General features: G+C 44.5%; 1 protein-coding gene across 3 annotated transcripts in view; it reads right to left on the reverse strand.

Moving 5' to 3' along the window:
- Positions 1 to 20,681, reverse strand: part of SLIT3 (slit guidance ligand 3) — a 723,070-nt gene that overhangs the window by 220,966 nt on the left and 481,423 nt on the right. The gene's annotated exons all lie outside the window — the stretch shown is intronic.

The raw sequence follows: 20,681 nt of genomic DNA on the forward strand, positions 1-20,681 counted from the left end.
GAATATGTATATTCTTATATATATATATATATATACATATAATTGAACCACTTTGTTGTATACCTGAAACACTGTAAATCAACTATACTTGACAAAAAATTAAAAACTTGGAAAAGAATCTGAAAAAGAATATGTTCTTATATATACATGTATATATATATATATATATGTACATATAATTGAATCACTTTGTTGGATACCTGAACCATAAATCAACTATACTTGAAAAAATTAAAAACTCATTTCCTAAATTACAGTAGCACTTTTTAAGTGTTTAATAGCCATACATGGCTAGCAGCTACCATTATTCTGTGCTAATATAAAACACTTCTGTTATTACAGGACATTCCACTGGACAGTGTCCGTCTAGAGAATCACAAGCAGCAGCACTAGGAGCATCAGATTAGACCAGCCCTGAAGCCTGCCACGCCTCTGGACTCCAGATACGTGAGCCAGTAAATGCCACTGTGGTTTGAGCCGAGGTGAACTTAGTGTTCAGCTCCTTCTAGCTGGGAGCATCCTAGCTGGCTAGACAATCAAGCTGTTTAAATATTAAAAATTAAGACATTTCATGTACCAAATAAAACTGGCTCTCTCATATGACAGCTCCCATTATTCTGTTTGGCTCTTTATTAATTAAAATGTTTTAAATTAAAATATAGTTGATTTTCAGTGTTATGTTAATTACTGCTATATAGCAAAGTGATTCAGTTTTATATATACACACACACACACATATATATATATATAAATTCTTTTTTAAAATATTCTTTTCATCATGGTTTATCATATGTCTGGCCCTTTGGTAAGCACTAAAAGTTTTGGTCAATTAATAAAGGAATGATTACATAAATTAAAAAATCAGTCTCATTGCTCTTAACTACGCTTCAATAGTCCAGTAAATGACACACCATGATTTATTTAACTAGAGTCCTACTAAAAGGTTTTTAGGTGGCTCCTGAGACATTTTCTATACAAATGATATTGACCTATAAATCTTTTGGGGACTTGCATAAGTTTACCTTTAAAATAAATTCATAAAATTCAAACGGATTGAGGAGTGTATGTATTTTCAATTTTGATAGCTGCTGTCAGATTGCTTGTTGGGGGGATTATACCAAGTGACACTCTCACCATCAGTGTAAAACACTACCCACACCTTTGCCATTCAGTGTCCTACGAACTCTTACCAAGCACTCAAGGAATGTCTCTAATCATATCTAAATTTCCTGGGAAGAAGTTGGATGCACAGGCCTGGCATTAAATGGCCATGGCTAAAATACATTGATTAAGGCTTTCTCTGCCACCTGATGTGAGCTTCCTAAAACAATGCAAGCAGGGCGGGTTTTCTCTACTCTGGTCTTTGTTGCTGTCACTTTTAAGTAATGTTGTTCATTGTAGAAATACTAAAAGCCAGACAAAGCTAAAAAAATAAAACCATTCAGGTATATACTCAAGAGAAACGGAAATGTAAGTGAATGTTCATGCATCTTGGTTCACAGTAACCAAAACTTGGAGACAACCCAAGTGCCCAACAACAGGGGAATGGAGAACTGTGCTGTCATATATCCACACCACGGAGTATTACTTAGTGATCAAAACCGATAGACAACACAAGGTGAATTTCAAAGTATTACGCAGGGTGAAAGAAGCTGGATACACAGCACACTGTGTGAGTCCATTTATATGAACTAACTGTCGAGATAAAGCTACACAGAAAGAAAACAAACCAGCGGTTGCTAAGTCTGAGCGGGGGAGGGAGTTGGGGCTACAGACACAAAGCGTACTTCGAGTGGCGATCACGTCACAGTGTACTTAGAGAAGCGCACCGAGCTCTGCAGCTTAAATGCGTGCATTTTTTGTTAGTATTTTTTTCTTATTGACGCGTAGTTGACTGTATTAAAACATTTTTGTGAACTTTTAAGGGTTACTTTTTATTTGCAGTTATTACAATATATTTGCTATAGTCCCCTTGTTGCACGACACATCCTCGAGCCTGTCTTACCCCCAGAAGTGTATACTTTCCACTCTTCCACCCCTACATCGCCCCCGTCTCTCCACTGGTAACCACTGGTTTGTTCTCTGCCAGTCTGCTGCTTTTTTGTCACATTCACTAGTTTTCGTACCTTTTAGATTCCATACACAAGTGATATCACACAATACTTGTCCTTTTCTGAGTCACTTCACTTAGCATAATGCCTCCCAAGTCCATCCATGCAAATGGAAGATTTTCATTCTTTTCATGGCTAAATAGTATTCCATTGTGTATGTATACACACACACTGTATATATATACTCATACGTACATAGTGTATGAACACTGGAGGGCAAGAATACTGGATGGGCTGCCGTGCCCTCCTCCAGCGTTCTTCCCGACCCAGGAACTGAACGCAGGTCTCTTGCGTCTCCCGACTACCTGGGGGGCTCTTTACCGCTAGTGCCACCTGGGCAGTCTGTATGTACACACACAGACACACAGGCCACATCTTGATCCATTCATCTGTTGATGGACACTTAGGTTCCTTCCATATCCTGGCAAGTGTAAATAATGCTGCCATGAACACTGGGGTGCATGTATCTTTTCAAATCAGTGTCTTTGTTTTTGGGATATATACCCAGGAGTGGAACTGCTGGGTCATATGGTAGCTCCGTTTTTAGCTTTTTGAGAAACCTCCATGCTGTTTTCCATGCTGGTTGCATGAATTTACATTCCTACCAACAGTTTAGGAGGGTTCCCTTTTCTCCACATCCTCACCAACATTTGTTATGTGTGTTCTTTTTGATGATAGTCTAAAATGGGTGCATTTTATGGTAGGCAGATTATACTTTGATAAAATAGCCTCTTGATTTATGTCCTTCTAACTTTACTTCCCATGCAAATATATACATATATAAAATTATAATCACACTTTTTAAAATGTACCTTCTATTTTATTTTTTTAATTAAATTGAGATATATATGTCTTGGTAATTTGATTAAAAAAAAAACCTTTATGATACATTGGCTGGATTCTTTACTAGTTTAATTCCTCATCTCAAACAGAAATAAGTAGTCAATTTCACCTTCCCTCCCAGCCCAGCATTAGGTGAAAAATCATCCTGGCAGAGTAACCAAGCTTGAGGAAGCACGACAAATTTCAACATCTCCTGTTTGAGATGTCTCTCTCCTTCTTTCTACAAGATGTGTGGACTAAACTGGCCTCAGGGAGATGGCAACCCTCGCACTGCCCACCAGGGTCAGGTTTCACGGTGCAGTGCAGTCAGCAGAAACCAAAAGCTGGGCCAGACTTCTCCACAGCTGGCAGGACGTTCATAGCGAGAAACTGAAAAAGGCTGCAGAGAAAACCAGAGACCCTGCACCCTCCACTATCTGGGGAAACAAAAGCCTCAAAGGAACTGAAAGGGAGGCTTTGTTCTCTGGCTTTGCTCCAGAGGAGGCTCTCCCAGGTCCTCCAGAGAACACTCCAATGCACCCTCAGGATAGGGAAACTCCTCCAACCACAGCCTTCCAAGGGTTGGCAAATTAAGGACAGCAAAGGCTGAGGCTTTGGACACAAAGGGAGTCAATACAAGTCACAATCCCGGCCTCTCTCATCCTCAAGGCACAAAGAGAAAGTCCAACATCACAACAGAGGTGTGCCTAGCCTCATGTGTGGGTAGGTCCCCCATCATCTTCTGTTAATCCTCCATAGCCTTCTAACCATCATTTTAATTTGGATGGATTTCCCACAGCTGTTTTAAGAATAGTTAACAGTTTGAGTCACATTAACATAGGTTCAAATTTCAGCAATGCTGTGTGATCTTGGCAAACTACCTACCCAACCTTGCTGAGTGTACATTTGTTCATCTTTAAAAGAAGGATATCCCCACGAATCTCATTGGATTGTTATAATAATTCAATGAGATCATAATAATTAACATTTAAAGTGCTTGCTCTGTGTGCTCACTGCTTTACAAGTACGAAAGTGTTCATTCACTCAGTCATATATGATTCTTTGCAATCCGATGGGACTGTAGCTGCCAGGGTCTTCTGTCCATGGAATTTTCCAGGCAAGAATACTGGAATGGATTGCCATTCCCTTCTCCAGGGGATCTTCCTGACCCAGGGATCGAACCTGGGTCTCCCACATTGCAGGCAGATTTTTTACTATCTGAGCCACCAAGGAAGCCCCCACTACTTTACAAACATTACCTGACTTAAGTATTACCTGTAGTCTCCATGAAAAATGAAACAAGCTTGAGAAGTCAACCACTTGCTCAGGACAGTAAGGAGAGCTGGGACTCACACAAAGATTTCTTTAACTTCAGTGCAGAACTTTATTCAGCATGTCAGTGGCTCTCAAACATACTGAATTAGCTGAAGAATGAATTAAAAATTTAGATTCTTGGGCCTTGACTGGAAACTGATTCACTCGGTCATTAATAGGGCTCAGGAATCTGCTTTCTTGATAAGGTCAGGAGATTTAGAAGCAGGTGGTTTTCAAACCACACTTGGAAACATTGCACATGGCTATATTGAAACAACATGATTATTACCTTACAATGATTACTTAAAAACAAAAGGAGAGACATTCCAGGGTGGGTCAGCACTAGAGGAAGGAAAGGGACTATAGGATTTGTGAGCTCTGGTCATTTCTCAAAGAACACAGGATCAATGACAGGGTCAAGATGGCACAGGAGATGGAAGGGGCACAGAGATAGATGTGCATGAATTGAGTAAACAGTCTATCTAAATAAATAACCGTGACTCAAGCTAGAGAATGCGCTGGTCCCAGGAGATTTGGAGGCTTTGGGATGCTTCAGTGAAGATGACTGCTGGGGTGTGACTTTGAAAGAAGCAGAGCAAAGGCATTCACTTCAGGAACGGGCCAGGGAGATGCTCTGATGCAGCAAACCCACTTCCTGGCAGAGTATAGGGTTTGGCCTCAAAACATGATGGGAGGTGGCCAAAGGGGAAATTCAAGTTCAGAGTCAGGACTCTGCTTAGTGCAATGAGCAACAGCCCATGCAATATGGTGTCAGGAGTTTACACTCGCACATTTGTCCCTCTTTAGCCATCTTAATTGTCACCACCAGAGCCCCTCTTTCAGGGCCCTTGAAGACAGGTGGATTTTAACTGGTTTGAGAAATCACGGCACCATGACCTGCCAGCACATTAGCAAGGATTAGATTATTAAAACATGGGGCTTCAGGACAAACCACCAGAACCCTTTGCTTGCTTCCAGTCCTGTGGCCAGTTCACCGGTGGTGGGGGAGGGGAACTTTAGCCTGTGGTTGACTCTGGCCCACGGATGATGTGCTCTGCCCTGCCCAGTGTGGACGCGCAGTGTTTAGAAAAGATTTTGTGTTTAGATGCCAACAGTCCAGAATCAGACGATTTCACACAGAAATCTAAATTTCTTGCTTCTTTCAGAAAAATGAAAAACAATTGTTAATTCCGGGCCTCTGTGCATCCGCTGGAGAGGACCAGCTTAGATGAAGCCCACGTTCTCCAGGGAGCAGGTTCCCACCACCTCCTGCTGCTCCTTACACAACTCAGGCTGCGTTCAACTGTCCTTTGTCAACTCATGGGGTCTAAGTTTATAATCCATTATTGAAGGGTTTTATCTTCAATATACTGGATCAGAGAAAATCCCCAAGCCCACCAGATCACACCCTCCAAACCCTCCCTTCCCTTCCAACATTGCAGGCCAACAGCACAACAGTGAAATAATCTCTTTGCATCCAGGAAAGTGGAAAGATGTGCGGGGGTGAGGGTTCAGAATATGAATATGTACTAAGCATCTGCTTTGTGCCACGCTCTACCTTAAATCCTTTCCCCTCATAATCTCATTCAACTTTCACATGAAAGTGTGTGCCTGGTGGACTAGTGGCTAAGACTCTGTGCTCCCAAGGCAGGGGTCCCTGGTTTGATCCGCAGTCAGGAAACTAGATTCCACATGCTACGGCTAAAGACTGTGGATACTACAACAAAGATCGAAGGTCCTGTGTGCTGCAACTAAGATTTGACACAACCAAATAAATAAATATTTTTAAAGTGTATGGCTTGGTTAAGGGTAAATCATCTTCATTTGATTGAGAAGGTGATGGAGGCGCAGGAAGCAGCAGCAGTGCCCAACCAGCGGAGCACAAAGAAGAACCCCCAGCTATTGTACCAGAGACTGGGGTCTTCCCAGGGTAAGAGGTGGGTTGCTAACTCCTCCTTCAAGATGGCTCTACACAGCAATGGGATGCTCTGGAAGCTAGTAATTAGGACTAGAGAAGCAGGCCTGCTGGGACAGGCGGGCACATGGCACACCGAAGAGGGAAGCTGCCATTCAGCTCCACTCTATTGCTGTCAGACAGGGCTGAGTACTACATTTTTCCAGAGGAGCTGGAAATACAGATTTTTGTTTTAAATGCACAAAAAGAGGAAATGCAATCTTTCTGGATACGGGATTTGGGCCACAGCTTTTGATCTTCATGACATGCTCCTCTAAGCTTTTAGTCAGTATTTCATAGTGGTTACAGGATCTAGATTTAAACTCTCTGGGTTCAAATCCCAGCTCAGCCACTTGCTGTCAGCATGTGACTGTGGCTAAAGCCCTTCCCTGTACTTCAGGTTTATCATCTGTAAACTGGTGACAGTAATCCTATTGTCATAAGGTTTAAACGGGACCAGTTCAGTTCAGTCGCTCAGTCGTGTCCGACTCTTTGCGACCCCATGGACTGCAGCACGCCAGGCCTCCCTGTCCATCACCAACTCCCGGAGTTTACTCAAACTCATCTCTATTAGGTCGGTGATGCCATCCACCATCTCATCCTCTATTGTCCCCCTCTCCTGCCGCCTTCAATCTTTCCCAGAATCAGGGTCTTTTCAAATGAGTCAGCTCTTCAAATCAGGTGGTCAAAGTATTGGAATTTCAGCTTCAACATCAGTCCTTCCAATGAAAACCCAGGACTGATCTCCTTTAGAATGGACGGGTTGGATCTCCTTGCAGTCCAAGGGACTCTCGAGAGTCTTCTCCAACACCACAGTTCAAAAGCATCAATTCTTCGGTGCTCAGCTTTCTTTATAGTCCAACTCTCACATCCATATATGACCACTGGAAAAACCATAGCTTTGACTAGACGGACCTTTGTTGGCAAAGTAATGTCTCTGCTTTTTAATATGCTGTCTAGGCTGGTCATAGCTTTTCTTCCAAGGAGTAAGTGTTTTTAATTTCATGGCTACAGTCACCATCTGCAGTGATTTTGGAGCCCCCAAAAATAAAGTCTGACACTGTTTCCACTGTTTCCCCATTTACTTCCCATAAAGTGATGGGACCAGATGCCATGATATTCGTTTTCTGAATGTTGAGCTTTAAGCCAACTTTTTCACTCTCCTCTTTCACTTTCACCAAGAGGCTCTTTAGTTCCTCTTCACTTTCTGCCATAAGGGTGGTGTCATCTGCATATCTGAGGTTATTGATATTTCTCCCAGCAATCTTGATTCCAGCTTGTGCTTCTTCCAGCCCAGCGTTTCTCATGATGTACTCTGCATATAAGTTAAATAAGCAGGGTGACAATATACAGCCTTGACATACTCCTTTTCCTATTTGGAACCAGTCTGTTGTTCCATGTCCAATTCTAACTGTTGCTTCCTGACCTGCATACAGATTTCTCAAGAGGCAGGTCAGGTGGTTTGGTATTCCCATCTCTTTCAGAATTTTCCACAGTCTGCTGTGATCCACACAGTCAAAGGCTGTGGTATAGTCAATAAAGCAGAAATAGATGTGTTCCTGGAACTCTCTTGCTTTTCCGATGATCCAGTGGATGTTGGCAATTTGATCTCTGGTTCCTCTGCCTTTTCTAAAACCAGCTTGAACATCAGGAAGTTCACATTTCATGTATTGTTCAAGCCTGGCTTGGAGAATTTTGAGCATTATTTACTAGTGTATGAGATGAGTGCAATTGTGCAGTAGCTTGAGCATTCTTTGGAATTGCCTTTCTTTGGGATTGGAATGAAAACTGACCTTTTCCAGTCCTGTGGCCACTGCTGAGTTTTCCAAATTTGCTGGCATATTGAGTGCAGCACTTTCACAGCATCATCTTTTAGGATTTGGAAGAGCTCAACTGGAATTCCATCACATCCACTAGCTTTGTTCCTAGTGATGCTTTCTAAGGCCCACTTGACTTCACATTCCAGGATGTCTGGCTCTAGGTTAGCAATCACACCGTTGTGATTATCTGGGTCGTGAAGATCTTTTTGGTACAGTTCTTCTGTGTATTCTTGCCACCTCTTCTAAATTTCTTCTGCTTCTGTTAGGTCCATACCATTTCTGTCCTTTACTGAGCCCATCTATGCATGAAATGTTCCCTTGGTATCTCTAATTTTCTTGAAGAGATCTCTAGTCTTTCCCATTCTGTTGTTTTTCTCTATTTCTGTGCACAACCACTGAGGAAGGCTTGCTTACCTCTCCTTGCTATTCTTTGGAACTCTGCATTCAGATGGGTATATCTTTCCTTTTCTCTTTTGCTTTTCACTTCTCTTCTTTTCACAGCTATTTGTAAGGCCTCCTCAGACACCCATTTTGCTTTTTTGCATTTCTTTTTCTTGGGGATGGTCTTGATTCCTGTCTCCTGTACAATGTCATGAACCTCTGTCCATAGTTCATCAGGCACTCTGTGTATCAGATCTAGTCCCTTAAATCTATTTCTCACTTTCACTGTATAATCATAAGGGATTTGATTTAGGTCATACCTGAATGGTCTAGTGGTTTTCCCTACTTTCTTGAATTTCAGTCTGAATTTGGCAATAAGGAGTTCATGATCTGAGCCACAGTCAGCTCCTGGTCATGTTTTTGCTGACTGTATAGAGCTTCTCCATCTTTGGCTGCCAAGAATATAATCAATCTGATTTCGGTGTTGATCATCTGGTGATGTCCATGTGCAGAGTCTTCTCTTGTGTTGTTGGAAGAGGGTGTTTGCTATGACCAATGTGTTCTCCTGGCAAAACTCTACTAGCCTTTGCCCTGCTTCATTCTGTACTCCAAGGCCAAGTTTACCTGTTAGTCCAGGTGTTTCTTGACTTCCTCCTTTTGCATTACAGTCCCCTACAATGAAAAGGACATCTTTTTTTGGGTGTTAGTTCTAGAAGGTTGTAGCTCTTCCTAGAACTGGTCAACTTCAGCTTCTTTGGCATACTGGTAGGGGCATAGACTTGGATTATTGTGATACTGAATGGTTTGCCTTGGAAACAAACAGAGATCATTCTATCATTTTTGAGATTACAGCCAAGTACTGCATTTCGGGACCCTTTTGTTGACCATGATGGCTACTCCATTTCTTCTAATGGATTCTTGCCCATAGTAGTAGATATAATTGTCATCTGAGTTAAATTCACCCATTCCAGTCCATTTTAGTTTGCTGATTCCTAAAATATCGACATTCACTTGTGCCATCTCCTGTTTGACCACTTCCAATTTGCCTTGATTCATGGAGCTAATATTCCAGGTTCCTATGCAATATTGCTCTTTACAGGACCGGACCTTGCTTCCATCACCAGTCTCATCCACAATTGGGTATTGTTTTTGCTTTGGCTCCATCTCTTCATTCTTTCTGGAATTATTTCTCCACTGATCTCCAGTAGCATATTGGGCACCTACCAACCTGGGGAGTTCATCTTTCAGCGTCCTATCTTTTTGCCTTTCTATACTGTTCATGGGGTTCTCAAGGCAAGAATACTGAAGTGGTTTGCCATTCCTTTCTCCAGTGGACAATGTTTTGTCAGACCTCTCCATCATGATGGTGTCTGGTACATGGTCAGGGCTCTATAAGAACTTATTACCTACTAAGAAGAATGTGTATCTGTGCAGAGTTACTCCTTCTTTCTTGAGAAAGCCTCTGTTTATTCTGGGTGTGGGGAGGTTCAGGGGTACATAGGAGCATTTTGCGTAGTCTGGGCTTTAGAGGGATTTCAGAACAAATACTCCATGACTGTCTCCAAGAAATGCTATTGCCTCTAAGAGCAGAAAAAGAAGTTCAAACTTCCATAATAAAATGCTAATTAGCTATAAAATTCCAGAACTGCTCCTGGACCATGCACCGTGGAAACCCAGACTTACTCACCGGAACTTCCTTGTCTGGCTAAGGTAGTTTTCCTGGCAGGCCTACTACTTGAGAGCCAGGCATCAGCATTTAGAAGAATTTAGGTTTGCCATTGTGCCTGGAGACTGGTTATAGAGAGATTTAAAGGAGGGTGTTAACAATGGCAAATAATAGCTGTCACTTTAAATGGACACATTGTAACGCACTGCCCATTTACAGAGCAGAACCCAGTGGCAGGCAACCAAGTGCTTCACTCACGCATGGCAGGCGCTGTGCATATGGATTTGTCAGTTCAGGACAAGGCGCTCTGAAACATCAGCTCCTATAGAAAAGGGCTCGAACCGCAAGCAGTGTCAAGGCTATCTCAGGCTCTGAACACCGGGCCCACACCCTGCACCAACAACCTCCTTATCTACCCAACGAATAATTTTTGAGCACTGTGGCTGACAAGTCTTCCCCATTGAGTCAGTAAGAGCTCCCTTTCCTGAACCGGCCATTTCCTTGAGACACAAAGCGTCATCTGGGGCAGCGAGCAGAACGCCAGATGGTGCAGGAAAGTTGGTTGAACTCGGACTTGCTGCAGAGATCACTAGCCAGCCCTAAGGATGTCGGAAAGATTCTAGAGCCCCTCAGCTTCATTCCATAAAATATCTCTCAAAGGTGAGCCCAGCCCAGACCTCAACCTTAACATCCAAATTCTGGGCATCAAGACCCGCTGTCAATCTGACTCCTCTTTTCTGCTGTCCCTCACCAAAGCCTGGCTTCTTGACTCTGCTCCTGAGTTCTGTCTTGATAACAATAAAGCTCTGCTCCTCTCTGATAGAAGGTGGTCTTAAAGAATCATCACACTAAACAATCTGACCTAAAAAGACTGTCTGTCTAGCCCCAGTGACTTTTTAAGCATTTTTTAATTAAAAAAAGAAAAAAAAAAAGGACTCTTCATTCCACCAAAGTCTCTTTATGAAGCTTACTGTCTAAAAGAGACAATTTTAAACATTATCCTTATTGGAAAACTACTTTTTATCTGTCGGCTCTTGGAGTACTAGAGTTTCTCAGTACACACACTGAAATCCACTGATCATGACGTGTCCATGACTTATTTTAACAAATGTGAAAACTGAGACCAAGAGGTTAAGTGGCGCCCTGAGGGCAGTGTTAGTATTGGTTTCCTATTGCTGCCAGAACAAATTACCCCAAATTTAGCGGTTTACAACAAACAAAACAAACGTATTTTCTTAGCATTCTGGAGGTCAGAAGTTCTAGATCAGTTTCACTGGGCACGTGTCAAGGCATAAGCAAGGCTATATTCCTCCTGGAGGCTTTAGGGGACAGCCTGTTTCCTTGCACCCTCCAGGATTATGAGGTGGGTCCACATTCCTTGCGGGGCTTGCGGGATTAGGTGGGCTTCCCTTCTAGCTCAGTTGGTAAAGAATCCGCCTGCAGTGCGGGAGACCTGGGTTTGTTCCCTGGGTTGGGAAGATCCCCTGGAGAAGGGAAAGGCTACCCACTCCAGTATTCTGGCCTGGAGAATTCCATGGACTGTATAGTCCATGAGGTCGCAAGGAGTCAGACATGACCAAGTGACTTTCACTTCACATTCCTTTCCCCACATGGTCTCTTCTTCCTCTGCTTCCAGCTCATATCTTCCTTCTTTCAAAGAACCTTCTGATTACACGAGGCCTACTGAAGAGCTGACTCAGTGGAAAAGACCCTGATGCTGAGAAAGACTGAAGCCAAAAGGAGAAGGGGGCTGCTGAGGATGAGATGGTTAGATGGCAATGACCGACTTAATGGACATGAATTTGAGCAAACTCCGGGGGATAGTGGAGGACAGAGAAGCCTGGTGTGCTGCAGCCCATGCGGACACAGAGAGCTGGACACAACCTAGTGACTAAACAACAAATTGAAATAATCCGGGATAATCCGTCTACCTCAACATCCTTAATTTCATCACATCTGCAAAGTCCCTTTTGCTGATAGGGTACATGGTCACATATTTCAGGGAATAGGATGTGCACCTTTGTGGGGGTGGGGGGGGTCATTATTCAGCCTATCTCACATAGGCAGCAGTTAACAGCAGAGCTGTGACCAACCCCGGACTTCCTGGGCTCTTGATGGGGACTGGGGGAGGGAATGGGGTGAGGAAGATACATCTTTTTATCTGAACTATCTTGTTCCTGGTCTATTACAAGCCATAAACCAGAACAGGGCAGCCCCACTGGAAGAAAGAAGAGAAGGTGTGATGAAGTTAAAATTTTCAGAGTTAGGGTTATTTTGGGAGCAGAATATCATAAATATGAGCTTTGTTTCTGGGTATGTAGGCTCCTCTGTCCATGGAATTCTCCAGGCAAGAACACTGGAGTGGGTTGCCATTCCCTTTTCCAGGAGATCTTCCAGACCCAAGAATTGAACCCGAGTCTCCTGCACTGCAGGCAGATTCTTTCCCATCTGAGCCACCAGGGAAGTCCCATGTAATTATCTAGGAAGGGAAGATTTAGTCTGTTAGATGTGATGCTGCTGCTGCTAAGTTACTTCAGTCGTGTCCAACTCTGTGCGACCCCATAGACAGCAGCCCACCAGGCTTCCCCGTCCCTGGGATTCTCCAGGCAAGAGTACTGGAGTGGGTTGCCATTTCCTTCTCCAATGCATGAAAGTGAAGAGTGAAAGTGAAGTCGCTCAGTCGTGTTCAACTCTGTGCGACCCCATGGACTGCAGCCTTCCAGGCTCCTCCGTCCATGGGATTTTCCAGGCAAGAGTACTGGAGTGGGGTGTCATTGCCTTCTCCGGTTAGATGTGATAATCTCAGCCAAATTAACTCTCAGAGATGGAATAAGGGCAGAAGTATTATTAATCTTCATAGCAATACCATGATGACAGCAATATTATTTCCACTTAACATATGGGGAAACTGAGGCTAAGAAAGAGATAATTTGCTTAAGATCACATAGGTGATAAAAGTTAGAGTTTGTTTGATTCCGGGCAGTCTAATTCAGGAACCTGAACACTTGACCATCTAAACATTCTCAGAGTTGATGTGGTTTATACTGAGACTCAGGCATGGGCAGGTTCTTTGAATCACAGATCTTCTCTGAAGGAGAAGAAACTGTCACCTTCCTGGCTTAGGCTATGAGACTTTTCCTGCTGGTTTGCTCTGTGGCACTTAAACTTGCCAGGTGTCCCTACCTTCTCTCCAAGAAGAAAAAAAGATGATTCATGTTGTTGACTCTGAAAAACTGAATAAACATAAGCTATTGTGAAGGGCTATAAACGGTGAAGGGATTTACCTGTACATTTAAAAGCTCACCCTTCTCTGCTTGGCAGAATAGCAGGAGGAGGGCATTTCCAGGGCAGTGAGACTCTTCCGTGTGTTACTACCATGGTGGACACCAGTCATTACACATTTGCCCAAACCCACTAAGTGAGCCCTAAGGTGAACCACGGCTCTTAGTGAAAATGTTCAGTATTGGTTCAGCAACTGTGGCAAACGTACCGCACACTCAGGCAAGGTGTTAACAGCAGAGACTGTGTGAGGGGCAGGCAGGGGGCACATGGGAACTCTACTTCCCACTCGCTGCTTCCATGAACCTAAAACTGCTCTTCAAAGATAAATTAAATTTTTTCTACGAATTAAAAAAAAAAAGAATTCATATTTTTAGACAATCTCAGTGGTCTTCTCAGAAATATTTTCCCAATGGTGAGCATCACAGCTTGCTCCTGCCTGGGGTCGTGGCTGGTGCTGGAGACCACAAATGCTCTTCCGAGGCTCCCCACTGAACTGTGCCTGCTGCTTCCTACAGGCCATCACCTTGTGCTTGTCAAGTCTCAGCGCTTTTCCTAGCTAACCCCTCAAAAACACTTCAGACTTGTCCTAGATTTGCCACTGACTAGCCTGGTTGCCTTGAGAGAGTTTCTGAATTTCTTTGAGCCTCAACTTCCCCACCTATATCTAGAAGCTAATAAAACTTTCCCTAATGATCTGGCTGGGCTGTTGCATTAATTAAACAAGATAATACCAACGAAGGCTTTGGGCAAACTACAAAGTAGCAGTGTTCACATATTTAAGACACAGAGTTTCCCCACTTTACACCTCACTGGTATTTTCCCCATTTTAGCTTGAGAGCCTGAGGCTCAGAAACATAAGTTACCTGTTCAAAGTCACATAAGTCATAGCAGCAAATCGAGAATTAAACACAAATATCAAGTCTGACCCCATAACTCATACTTTTTTTTTCTGACTTTTTATTTTGTATTGGGATATAGTGGATAACAATGTTGTGATAGCTTCAGGTGAAGGGAATCGGTCATACCAATACATGTATCCATTCTCCCCCAAACTCCCCTCCCATCCAGGCTGCCACATAACACTGATAGAGCTCCCTGTGCTACACAACTCACACTTCTAACCACTCCACTACAGTGACCCCAAATGAGGTAAAGAATCAGAACAGCAATAGGTGCTAGAGTCTCAAAGTGTGGTCGCCACTGTAATAGTCATCTTCCCTCTTCTTAAGGCCCTTTCGTTTCCCTTTGGATCTACAAGTCTCCAGGCAAAAGCTCGGTCCAACAGTGAATGCCTCATAGGACTGCTCAGCCCTGGTCGGAGGGGCCCAGAATCACTGCGGCTTCTTGCCAGCCTGCAGGAAAAGGTGTGACTCTAGTTCACATGCTTGTTGTAAACCCCGTTTGCTGTGCATTTAGTGCTCAGAGAAGTTAAATATCTGTGATGCTTTTTTAAAAAAGAATTTGGCCTACAAATAAAAATATCCCAGATGAGAAATTTTAGTGCTGGATCCAGAATAGGAGTCTCTATTATCCTGAAAAAAAAAAAAAAAAAAAGAAGGCTTCTCTGGCTGATTCTTACCCCTTTGCTTTTATCCTTCTTTGTTCCAAGATATAGTCATGCTCTTTCGCTCAGGGTTTTAGCAGTCCTCTAAGTGCTGGCATCTCTTTGTTCTGAAAGTCACTCACTTATTCATTGTTTACTGAGCATCTACTATGAACCAGGCATGAAACTAACTCAAATAAAACAGTGGGTAAGACAGATTCTGCTTCAACCTCTGCATAGCTTGCAGGCTGTTGGAGCAGAAAGATGACTCAGAAGACAGTTAGAACTTAGGATGGGGGGTTATGTGAAATATCTAATGCCCAACGGAGGACCTCTAACACAATCTATAAAATGATGTAATCTTGGCCTAGAAGGGATTCTATGTGTTGCCTGTAGAACTTCCAGTTCTAGACACAACTTCTGGGAAGTGGCACTTACCACCACCCTGCTTTTGTATAAAGTGAAACTGAAAGTTGCTCAGTTGTATCCAACTCTTTGCAACCCGATGGACTCTACAGTCCATGGAATTCTCCAGGCCAGAACACTGGAGTGGGTAGCCTTTCCCTTCTCCAGGGGATCTTCCCAACCCAGGGATCGAACCCAGGTCTCCCGCATTGCAGGCAGATTATTTACCTCTGAGCCACAAGGGAAGCCCAAGAATACTGAAGTGGGTAGCCTATCCCGTCTCCAGTGGATCTTCCTGACCCAGGAATTGAAATGGGGTCTCCAGCATTGCAGGAGGATTCTTTAACAACTGAGCTATCAGGGAAGCCCGCCTTTGGATAACACTGTATCATATCTTCTCCAGACTAAAGGAGTCTAATTTGCCAGTTTATTTTACTATTGGCCTCGTTTCAGAGGATTTACTTTAATAAATCAGCTGGTATTTATTGAGCACTTACATTGTTGGCCCTGGGAGCAGAGGGAGCAGAATGCTCTGGGGGAGAATGTATCATATTGTATACACTCTTTGTACACCTGTTGGTCTCCTTCTGTGATGCTGCTGCTGCTAAGTCGCTTCAGTCATGTCCGACTCTGTGCGACCCCATAGATGGCAGCCCACCAGGCTCCCCCATTCCTGGGATTCTCCAGGCAAGAACACCGGAGTGGGTTGCCATTTCCTTCTCCAATGCATGGAAGTGAAAAGTGAAAGTCAAGTCGCTCAGTCGGGTCTGACTCTTTGCGACCCCATGGACTGCAGCCTACCAGGCTCCTCCACCCATGGGATTTACCAGGCAAGAGTACTAGAGTGGGGTCATCTTTTTCTTTCCAGGACTTGCTTTGGATCTGGTGAGGGTAAGGGCTCCATGGTGGTTTGTGGAAGGAGGAAGGGAAAAATGGAAGAGCTGTAAGAAAGAAGGAAGGAGGGGAGGAAGGAGTAAGGGAGGGGAGTGGAGGGGAGGGAGGAGGAAAGAGAGGGAGGAGGCAGACGGGCTGCTGGGATTCTTTTCTTCAGACAGCTTATTTGGGTAGCACTTAGCATCCTGGGTTGCAGTCCAACTTCCTCCAGCAGCACCTCTGAACCTGACACACACAGCCAGGAATGCAAAGGAGGAGAGGCTAGGAACCTGCTGCATCTGGGGAAGGTGACGCTTCAGCATCTGCTTGCCCCCTGTGAGCAGATTTTCCCAATTCTCCCTTCCAAAAGGCAACAGTCTTCCATCAGGAGAGGCAGGCACCAGTCCTGTCCTCTGTCTCCACCCACTAAGCCCTGGTGACAGGCGCTTGGTTCACTGTCCAGTCTGCCCGTGGGCCTGCCAGCTTTCTCCCACTGCTCTCTGCAGGTTGCTGCTGCCTCTTTAGGTCCACTTTGCCTGCTTGAATTCAGGACCATAGGCTTTCAACAAGTCTTCTCACTGGCCAGCCCGACTTCAGTCTCTGCTTCTCACCCTCCCCACCGACACCAGAGCGGTCTTTTTGAAATGGAAATCTGCTTATGCTGCTCATCTACTAGAACCTTTTCAGTGGCTCCCCCTTGCTGTTGCTGTACTGATCAGGCATTCAAGGTCCTCCCTGACCCCCACTCCTCCCTATTCTGCTCCCCTCCCTGCTATCCTCATCTCTCTTCACTGTTCCTCTTGCTCACTGTGCATCAGCCATGAATCTCTGACAAAACTCAACTCTTTCACACACTTCTGTCCCTTTGCACAGGTGGGTAATTTTTCATATGCTGTTCCTTCGGCCTGGAATGCCCTGCCACTGGGTAAACTCCTACTCATCCTTCAAGACCCAACTCATGTCACTTCCTGAGTGAAGCCAGAATCAGGTTTGCTTCCCACATCTTTGTTCTTACCTCCAACAGAGTCCTGGCCCCTGTCCTGAACCCACTGATTTACTAGTTTGCCTCCTCATCACACTGTGAGTTCTCTTTCTATAATATTATTTTCATATTAAGTATTTCAACAATTGTGCATGATTTCTTATATGTAGTAGGCAAACTGCAAACACTTGAAAAATGAAAGAACAAACACATCCATTTGATATATTTTTAGTCAGTCTCTTTCTCTGCTGTGAGCGGTTTAGGCACTGGAGATTCCACCGTGATGGAGACGGGCAGGGCTCCTGCGGGCACATGTTCACTGGGCAGGGCTCCCGCGGGCACATGTTCACTGTGTCTGACATCAGAGACAGGGTGACAAGTAGAGGAAGAGGGTCATTTCAGAGGGCAATGCATGCTCTTAAATATAACTGGGTAGTAGGCTAGAGAGCAAGGGCAGTGGGGGCTGGAGAGCTGCTCCAGATGGGTACAATAAGGCCACTCTAGGAGGTGTGATGTCTGAGCTTAGACTTAAACCATCTGAAGGAGCCGACTGTGTGGAGTTCTGAGGGTTTAGCCTACCACAAAAAGGGAGCAGCAAGTGCAAAGGTCCAGTGCAGAAAGAAGCTCAGGCTGTGTGCGAGAAGCACCAGATGAGCGAGAGAGGACCCAGACAACGCAGTCTTACAGGGCACGGCCAACAGCATGAACTCTGTACCAGGTGCAGCGATGAGTGAACTGAGCTGAGATGAGCAGACAGAGATGCCACCAACCGATGGGCGGCCCCTGCCCCTCCCTCACCCTCACACAAGATTACTGCCTGCTCATGGGGCCGAGACAGCCCTCATTAATCTCAGGAAGCGGGAGGGCAGACTCGGGCAGTGCAGCAACTCAGACTAACTAGGGAACACAAAGGCCGCCTGCCCAGCTTTGTTTTGAAAGCGTCAATTCCAAATTCTGCTAGCTGGCAGAGACAGGGGTTATTGATTTTCCCTTCTGGAATGCATGTCCTACAGAGTCCTCGCAAATAGAAACTGAAAAACAGAGGAAAACATAACTGCTGAGAAAGATAGAGCAAGGGGACATTTTTAAAAAACAATCTATGCTGGTTTTGTCTTTTTCTTATTACGCTTTGCTGGATTGTGGCTTGTCATCTCTCTTTTTGTTCCAATTCATTTTCTCCCTTATTTCTATGTCTTACGATTCTCTCTCTCTCTCTTCTCTCTTTCCCCCCTCTTTTCCCTCTCTGGGCCTTCACTGATCCCTACCATGGTATTTGCATATTGAAGGCAGGCAACACTGGCATGTCAAATATTGGTCTCTCTACAGGTCGGTATGCCTGAATGCCTCTTTTGCCAGAGCAATCTATCCATCTTATTGTCTCTATTTATTTATTTATTGTGTGTTAAAGATGAAGATTCTACTTTTAAAATTTTATTATTATTTTCTAAAACTTTTTATTGGAGTTTTTGAAGCGACTGAGCACACAGGCACACAGTTGTTTTATAATGGTATTGTGTTAGTTTCTACTGTACAGCAAGGTGAATCAGCTATACATATGCAAATATCCCCTCTTATTTCAATTTCCTCCACATTTAAGTCATCAGAGCACCGAGTAGCATCCCCCATGCTATACAGCAGGTTCTCATTAGTTATCTTGGTATCAGAGTGAAAGTGTCAGTTGCTCTGTCACGTCTGACTGTTTGCAACTCCATGGACTGGAGCCTGCTAGACTCCTCTGTCCATGGAATTCTCCAGGCCAGAATACTGGAGTGGGTAGCTGTTCCCTTCTCCAGGGGATCTTTCCATCCCAGGGATTGAACCCAGGTCTCTCCCATTGCAGGCAGATTCTTTACTGTCTAAGCCATCAGGGAAGCCCCTGATGATCTTATTTACAAGGCAGAAATAGAGACACAGACACAGAGAACAAGCTGTGGATACCAAGGGGGAGGGGAGGGTGGGAGGAACTGGGAAGTTGGGACTGACATATATACACTGTTGATACTCCGTATAAAATAGACAACTAATGAGAACACCGTCTCTCTTTAAATAGAGAACCTCTCCTCTCCCAGGCAGGCTGTAGCAGGATCAGCCCATAAAACCAGCTTTGAGTAATTGCATAGAGGGATATCCCCAGCTAACCGCATTCTTTCTTTTCTCCAGAGAAGCAGGAAGCAAATCCGGGCTTCCTTCTGCTGCCTGGGTGGGGGCAGGGCACTAAATCCCCCCAGCACCAGCATGACACCAGTGGCTCCTCATCCCCACCAGGTTCAAACATCCCCACGGTCCTTTCAGCTCTGATGAATCAGGCCTCTGCTTGCCAGCAGCCCCGTGGGTTACTTTCCTTCCTCTTTCTGCTGGTGGGGCTGAGTGGGGAGCAAGCTGGCTAGACAGAAATGTCCATGGACTGAGTCCAGAAGATGGGTGGGTAAGTACTAAGTGCAGAGGCCTAGGCCCAACGGGGTCTGCTGACTGTTACTAAATTAAATGCAACACATTAACTGAAACTCAGTTTTGTCATCTGGAAAATGCGGGTAACACAGTCTCTTGCTTCTTGAAGGGAAATGTCAGGACAAGCGAAGAAAATCCACATCAAGACTACAAAATCATAAACCACAAATAGCCAATCCCTGATTTTCTCCTCTTAATAGTATCATGAATCGACAGCCTGATACTACAATAATTTATCATCTCCTATTTTGCTTAAGTAATAGTAGAAGACTGTTACGCTCCCTGGCAGGTGGTTCTCAGATCGATGGCAGGGATATATTTTCCCGAGGTTTAAAATTCGCTCTTTGTCACTCACAAGAGAGAGAATCTACAACTGGGTGATTGAGGTGTGGCTGAGTAGGGTGTTCCCTTAACAGGTTTTATACAAACAGTTTTTACAAACTGTCTCCTATTTCACATGTAGTGATGCATATTTAAATGTACAACTACAGCCATCAACCTTTATTCAGATGCTTCCTTCTTGACCTTGCTCCACAGCTTGGGTCCTATATCTTCAATTGCGTGCCTGCATGCGTGAGTGTTCAGTCATGTCCAGCTCTTTGTGACCCCATGGACTGTAGCCTGCCAGGCTTCTCTGTCCATGGGATTTCCCAGGCAAGAATACTGGAGTGGGTTGCTATTTCTCCAGGGGATCCTCCAGACTCAGATGGAAGCCGTGTCTCCTGCACCGGCAGGCAGGTTCTTTATCACCGTGCCACCTGGGAAGCCCCTTGCCTCTAATTACCTACACTTCATTTTCTCTTAAGGCTAGAAGATGATTGAGTTTTACACCCTCTGAGTTAAACCAGAGATGCAGCTGTGACCACAGACCAAAGTCAGAGAACCAGCAGGAACAGGGTGGGAGGGCAAGTTCACCAATTTCCTAATGCACAAAAGATGCTCTGCCCACACCGTGGAAGACTTGACACTACTTTACACTCAACTCAGCATCTTCCAGCCTCGATCTTCCTCCTGATCTTTCGATCTCTGTGGAATAGGAGCTCCAAGAAGGCAGAGCCCACAGGTACATATCTTACTTCC

Source organism: Bos indicus, chromosome 20 (genome assembly GCF_029378745.1).
Source record: "Bos indicus isolate NIAB-ARS_2022 breed Sahiwal x Tharparkar chromosome 20, NIAB-ARS_B.indTharparkar_mat_pri_1.0, whole genome shotgun sequence".
Lineage (NCBI taxonomy): Eukaryota > Metazoa > Chordata > Mammalia > Artiodactyla > Bovidae > Bos > Bos indicus.